We start from the raw sequence: 6969 nt of genomic DNA, 5'->3' as shown, positions 1-6969 counted from the left end.
GGAACATTCTCAAGGATTGACCACATACTGGGGCACAGAGATAGCCTCAACAAATATAAGAGGGTTGAAATTATACCAACCATATTCTCTGATCATAATGCTTTGAAACTAGAGATCAAATGCAAAAAGAAAGCAGGAAGAACCACAAACATATGGAGATTAAACAACATGCTACTGAAGAATAACTAGGCCAGAGCAGAAATAAAAAGAGAGATCAAGAGATACATAGAAATGAATGATAATGATAGTACAACATATCAAAACTTTTGGGACATGGCAAAAGCGGTCATAAGAGGAAAGTTTATATCATTATAGGCCTATCTCCAAAAACAAGAACGAGCCTAAGTAATAAACAATCTAACGCTTCATCTTCAAAAACTAGAAAAGGAAGAACAAATGAAGCCTAAAGTCAGCAGAAGGAAAGAAATAATCAAAATTAGAGCAGAAATAAATTAAACTGAAAACAAAAAAAATGGCATTCAGAGAAAAGCGGGAGTAGCGGTACTAATATCAGACAAAATAGACTTTAAAATAAAGAGGTTAAGAAAGATACCGAGAGACATTTCATAATGATAAAAGGAATCAAGCACCAAGAAGACATAACACTTATTAATATCTATGCTCCCAATCATGGGGCCCTGAAATATGTAAAGCAATTACATATTGAGATGATTGTATGATTTTTATCTTTAATTTTGTTAATATAATGTTTTACATTTATTGATTTGCATATGTTGAAACATCCTTGCACCTCAGGGATATATCCCACTTGGTCATTGTGCATGATCTTCTTGATGTGCTGTTGAATTTGATTTGCTAGTATTTTGTTGAGAAATTTTGCATCTATATTTATCAGGGATATTGAACTGTAATTTTTTTGCAGCATCCTTGTCTGACTTTTTGTTTCAGGATAATGCTGGACTTGTAAAATAAGTTTTGAAGCGTTTTCTCTTCTTCAATTTTTTGAAACAAATTGAAAGGCATTGGTGTTGATTCTTCTTCAGATGTTGGTAGAATTCAGCAGTGAAGCACTGGTCCTGGGCTTTACTTTGTTGGGAGATTTTTCATTACTAATTCAATCTTTATACTTGTTATTGGTATGTTCGGATTTTCTATTTCTTCATGATTCAGTTTTGGTAGGTTGTACATTTCTAGGAATTCATTTATTTTTTTTCTATGTTATACAGTTTGTTTACATATAACTGTTAATTGTATTCTCTTAAGATACTTTGTGTTTCTGTGGTATCAGTTGTAACATCCTCTCTTTCATTTCTGATTTTATTTGAGTCTTCTCTCTTTTTTCTTAGTCTAGCTAATGGTTTGTCAATTTTGTTCATCTTTTCAAAATATCAACTCTTAGTTTTATTGATCCCTCTATTGCTTTTCTAGTCTCTATTTCATTTATTTCTGCTCTGATCTTTGTTATTTTCTTCTTTTTGCTTATTTTGGGCTTAGTTTGTTTCCTTTTTTATAGCTCCTTGAAGTATAAAACTAGTTATTTATTCGAGATCTTTCTTTTGTCTTAGTGTAGGCATTATTGGTACAAACTTCTTTCTTAGAACTGCTTTTGCTTCATTACATAGTTTAGATATGTTGTGTTGCCATTTTAGTTTGTCTCAAGATATTTTTATGTCTCTTTTTATTTCTTTTTTGACCCATTGGTTGTTAAATTTCCACATATTTGTGAATTTTCTTGTTTACCTCCTGTTATTGATCTAGTCTCATATCATTGTGGTTAGAAAAGATGCTTGCTATGATTTCTATCTTCTTAAATTTTTAAAGGCTTGTTTCGTGACCTAATATGATCTATCTGAGAGAAAGTGTACTTGAGAAGAATGTGTATTCACTACTGTTGGATGAAATGTTCTGTATATATCTGTTAAGTTCATTTGATCTACACTGTAGTTCACATTCAGAGTTTCCTTATTGATTTCTGTCTGGATGATCTATCCATTGTTGAAAAAGGGATATTGAAGTCCCCTGCTATTATCGTATTGCTATATATTTCTCCCTTTTGATCTCTTAATATTTGTTTTATGTATTTAGGTGCTCTGATGCTAGATGTATATATATTTACAATTATATATCCTCTTGATGAATTGATCCCTTTATCCCAATGTAATGACCTTCTTATATCTCTTATTACAGTTTTTTACTTAAAGTCTATTTTGTGTGATATAAGCATAGCTACTCTTGCTCTCTTTTGGTTTCCATTTGCATGGAATATCTTTACCCATCCCTTCACTTTCAGCCTATGTGTGTTCTTAAAGCTGTAGTAAGTCTCTATAGACAGCATATAATTGATTCTTTAAACAAAAAATCCATTTAGCCACTCTATGTGTTTTGAATCTAAAAGTTAATCCATTTACATTTAAAGTAATTAGTAATAAGTAAGACTTACTATTGCCATTTTGTTCATTGTTTTCTGACTGTTTTATAGTTCATTTTTTCCTTCTTTTCTTACTGTCTTCCTTTGTGGTTTGATGATTTTCTTTAGTGATACTCTTGGCTTCCTTTTTCTTTATCCATTGTGTATCTACCAGAAGTTTTTGCTTTGTAGTTACCATGAAGCTTAATAAAACATCTTATAACAGTCTGTTTAAGCTAATAACAACTTAATTTTTTTCATAAAAACTCTATCCTTTTACTCTCCCTCCCATATTTTATGTGTATCCATTAACTAAGCAGTCCCCAACCTTTTTGGCACCAGGGACAGGTCACTCCTATGAGAATCTAATGTCTGGTGATCTGAGGTGGAGTTAAGGCGGTAATACTAGTGCTGAGGAGTGACTGCAAATACAGAGGAAGCTTTGCTCATTCACTGGCCACTCACTTCCTACCATGTGGCCCTGTTCCTAACAGGCCATGGACTGGTACTGGTCCATGGCCTGGGGAGTTGGAGACCCCTGCATTAACTAATGATTGTAACTATAGTTATCTTTAAGTCTTTTGTCTCTTAATTTTTATACTAGACTTAAAAGCAATTCACCACATAAAAGCAATTAATGTATCATTATTTTAAATATGCCTATGTAGTTATTTTTACCAGTGAGTTTGAAAATTTCATATGTTTTCATGTTACTAATTAGCATCCTTTTGTTTCAGTTTGAATAATTATAAGGCTGGTCTAGTGGTGATGAGCTCTCTTAGCTTTTGTTTATCTGGGAAAGTCTTTATCTCTCCTTCATTTCTGAAGGACAGCTTGCCTGGTAAAATGTTCTTGGTTGGCAGTGTTTTTCTTTCAGCATTTTGAGTATATCCATCCCACTTTTTCCTGGCCTGCAAGGTTTCTGCTTAGAAATCGACTTATATCATTATAGAGGTTTCTTGTATGTGACAAGTCTTTTTCTCTCTTACAGCTGTCAAAAGTCTCTCTTGATACTTGAGTTATGATAGTTTGATTATAATACATCTCAATGAGGTCTTCTTTGGGTTGAATCTATTTGGGTACTTTTGAGCTTCATGTAATTAGATGTTTAAATCTCTCCCCAGATTTGGGACGTTTTTAGCCATTATTTCTTTAAATAAGCTTTTTGTCCCCTTGTCCCTCTCTTTTCCTTCTGGGACTCCCATTATGCATATATTCTTTATCTTTATAGTGTCCTGTAAATTCTAGAGACTTTCTTCATTCCTTTTTACTTTTTTTCTTTTGTCTTTTCTGATTGGATAATATCAAATGACCTATCTTTGAGCCCACAGATTCTTTCTTATGTTTGATCAAGTCTAATATTGATATTAATATTGATATTATTAATAATATTACATTAAAAAAATTTTGTTCATTGTAATCTTCAATTCCAGAATTTGTTTGGTTCTTATTTTGATTTTTATAGCTTTCTGGACCATCTTGTTTTGTTCATGTATTGTTCTCCTAATTTCATTGAGTTGTCTATCTGTGTTCTCTAGTAGTTCACTGAGCTTTCTTAAAACAATTATTTTGAATTCTTTGTCAGGCAATTTGTAGATCTCCATATTTGTGGGGGGTCAGTTACTAAAAAATTATCATGGTCCTTTGGTGGTATCATGTTTTCCTGATTTTTTGTGTTCCTTAAAGTCTTGTGTTGTATCCATAACTGAAGAAGCAGTTACTTCCTCCAGTCTTTACTGACTGGTTCGGGAGAGAAAAATCTTCACCAGTGAGCCCTGATAGGTATTCTGAGGCCCTCACAGACCTTGTCTGTGGATGTGCCCACTTCATACCTCTTGTTCTCTCTTGGGGGGAAATTCTTAAGATTATATGCCTTCTACTGACTCCATAAAGCCAGGCTGGAAGCTGAGAGCCTCCTGGTTTTTAATTTCCTTAGGGTAGTGCCCTGAAAAGCTCAAGTTTTTTGTTTGTTTGTTTTGCCTTCTTCCAGTCCCAGAGTCAGACTGGCTTTTCTGCATGTGATTTCAAGTTGTCTACAAAAACTTAAACTTGCTGTCATGAGGGCATGTGTAGGGAGCTGGCCAAAGGAGGTGAGTCGGGTATGTGGAGCATTGAGAGTACCCTTGGACGAGTTGGGGGCATCTGCAGGTGAGGCATCCAAGTACCTTATTTGTGGGCTTTCTGATGGAAGCCATAAAGTGGTTAGTAGAATCTGCAGTATTTTGTTGAATTTCAAGCCCTGGTTTCTGTACTTCCAGCCTCTTCCAGCCCCTCAGCTGTGCTGATCACTTAAGTATTCTGGGTCAGGAGAGGAAGAAGTGAGTCTCTTGGGCACCATTTTCTTTGGCTGGGGAGGCCAGGTTTTGACTCTCAACATTGTCTTTTCCCCATGGGAGAAGTTGTGGGCCAAGGGGATCTCTCTTGGCTCCTTGGGAAAGGAGTGACTTGGGTAATGTGAAATTGTTCTTCCTACCCTCTTCAATGCGTCAATTCTCTGATTTTTTTTTTTTTTTTTTTGGTCCAATGATGTGGTGGAACTTCTCCACTGGACTCCCCACAAAGGTATTCTTATTGATCAGTGGTTGTCAAAATTGCTGTTCTCTAGGGTGGGGGGCGGGTAGCCGCTGGTGGTAGAAGATTCCTATTTTACCATCTTGCTAATATAACTCTTCCAGCATTAATTCGTCTTTAAACATTTAGCAAAATTCACCAGTAAAGACATTTGGTCTTGGGCTTTTCTTTATAAGTTTCTATTTATTATTATTATTATTATTATTATTATTATTATTATATTATTATTATTATTTCAATCTCTTTGTTATAGTTTTTTTTCAGCTTTTCAATTTCTTTTTCAGTCAGTTTTAGTAAATTGAGTCCTGCTAGGAATTTGTCCATTTCATCTAGGTTATCTACTTTGTTGGAGTATAGTTTTTTATAGCATTTCCTTATAGTCCTTTTTACTTCTATAGGGTTAGTAGTAATGTCCCATTTTCCATGCTCAATTTTAATAATTTGAGACTTTGTTATTTTTTTGTTCAGTCTAACTAAAATGTTGTGAATTGGGGAGATCTTTTCAAACAACCAACTTCTGGTTCATTAATTTTTTCTATTGTTTTTCTTTAATTTATTTCTCTTTAAGCTTTATTATTATTTTTTTACTCAGTTTACATTTCTCTCTAAGCTTCTTTTTCTTCCTGTGTCAGTTTTGATGATGTCTTTAAGGAATTTGTCCGTTCCACTTGAATTAACAAATATATTGGCACAAATTATTCATAATATTCTTATTATGTATTTAATGTATATTCACACTTTAGTGATGTCCCTCCTTTTCTTACTAATATTAATAATATTTTTTGTTTACAGGATCTAGCCTGCGTTTTATTAATTATGGCAAGAGACTCTAGGGTTACCCTATGATATTCATCTCCCGGTATTCACTCTCTTATGTGATCATCTCCCTTTAGTGTGAATGTGACCTGTGATTTGCTTCTAACCAATAGAATATGACAAAGGTGAAGGGATATATGTGGTAATGTGTTTGTGATTATTTTATATGAGATAATAATATTACTATAAAATTCCCCCCACCACTGTGGCTTTGAGGAATTAAACTGCCATGTTGCAAGCTGCCATTTGGAAAGGATCATGTGTTAAAGAGCTAAGGTTGGCCTCTGGTTGACAGACAGCTAGAAACTGAGGCTTCAAGCGCAGCAGAACTGAATTCTATCAATAACCACATAAATTGTAAGTGGCTTCTTCCCCAGCTGAGCCTCAGATGAGACACCTTGATTGCAGTTATATAAGACCCTAAAGCAGAAGACCCAATTAATCTGTGCTTGGACTCCCGACTCACAAAAACGATGAGAAAATTGTGTTATTTAAAGCCACCATGTTTGCAGTTATATTGTTACATAGTAATAGATAACAAATACTTTAATGATCTGGATTTTTCAAATGAATTACTTTTGGAATCAGTGATTTTCTTTACTATCTGTCCACTTCTTATTTCATTGATTTTTGGTATCACCTTTATTAGTCATATTTTTCTATTTCAGGTTTAATTTGCTTCTTCATTTCCTAGCTTTTTTAAGGTAGGCTCCTTACTCATTTATTATAGGTTTTTCATCTTGTGTATACCAGAATCTAAAGGTATAGATTTTGCTTTTTTTGTAATGCGTTTGCTGCCAGAACACAGATGTCATGAAAGCCACTGCTAAATCTAAGTCAAAATAAGAAAGAGAAAGACTCATATCAACATTGTTATCACTGGATATGTAGATTACAGCAAGTCTACCACTACTGGTCATCTGATCTACAAATGTGATGGGATCAACAAAAGAACTTTTGAAAAATTTGAGAAGGAGGCTGCTGAGATGGAAAAGGGCTCCTTCAAGTATGCCTAGGCTGTCTACGGCCCTGCTACCCTGAACAAGCCCGATCCCGTCTCATCTCAGGGTCAGGCCTGGTTAATACTTGAATGGGAGACCACCTAGGAAGGCCAGGTGCTATAGGTATAAAAATTAAAAAATAAGGGATTGTAAGCTGACAAGGTCCTTGCAATCTATGAGGTCAACCAAGGGTTGTCTTGCCTTAAAAAAAAA

The 6969-nt window shown here is 34.5% G+C and overlaps 1 pseudogene; it reads left to right on the top strand.

Annotated features, from left to right (window-relative positions):
- Positions 1 to 4469: 4469 nt before the first annotated feature.
- LOC111746527 overlaps positions 4470 to 6969 on the top strand; it is a 4132-nt pseudogene continuing 1632 nt past the window's right edge.

The sequence above is a fragment of the Pteropus vampyrus genome, unplaced genomic scaffold (genome assembly GCF_000151845.1).
Source record: "Pteropus vampyrus isolate Shadow unplaced genomic scaffold, Pvam_2.0 Scaffold193, whole genome shotgun sequence".
Taxonomy (NCBI): domain Eukaryota; kingdom Metazoa; phylum Chordata; class Mammalia; order Chiroptera; family Pteropodidae; genus Pteropus; species Pteropus vampyrus.
The sequence above is the reverse complement of the archived record's forward strand: the minus strand, read 5'-3'. Positions and strand labels throughout refer to the sequence as shown.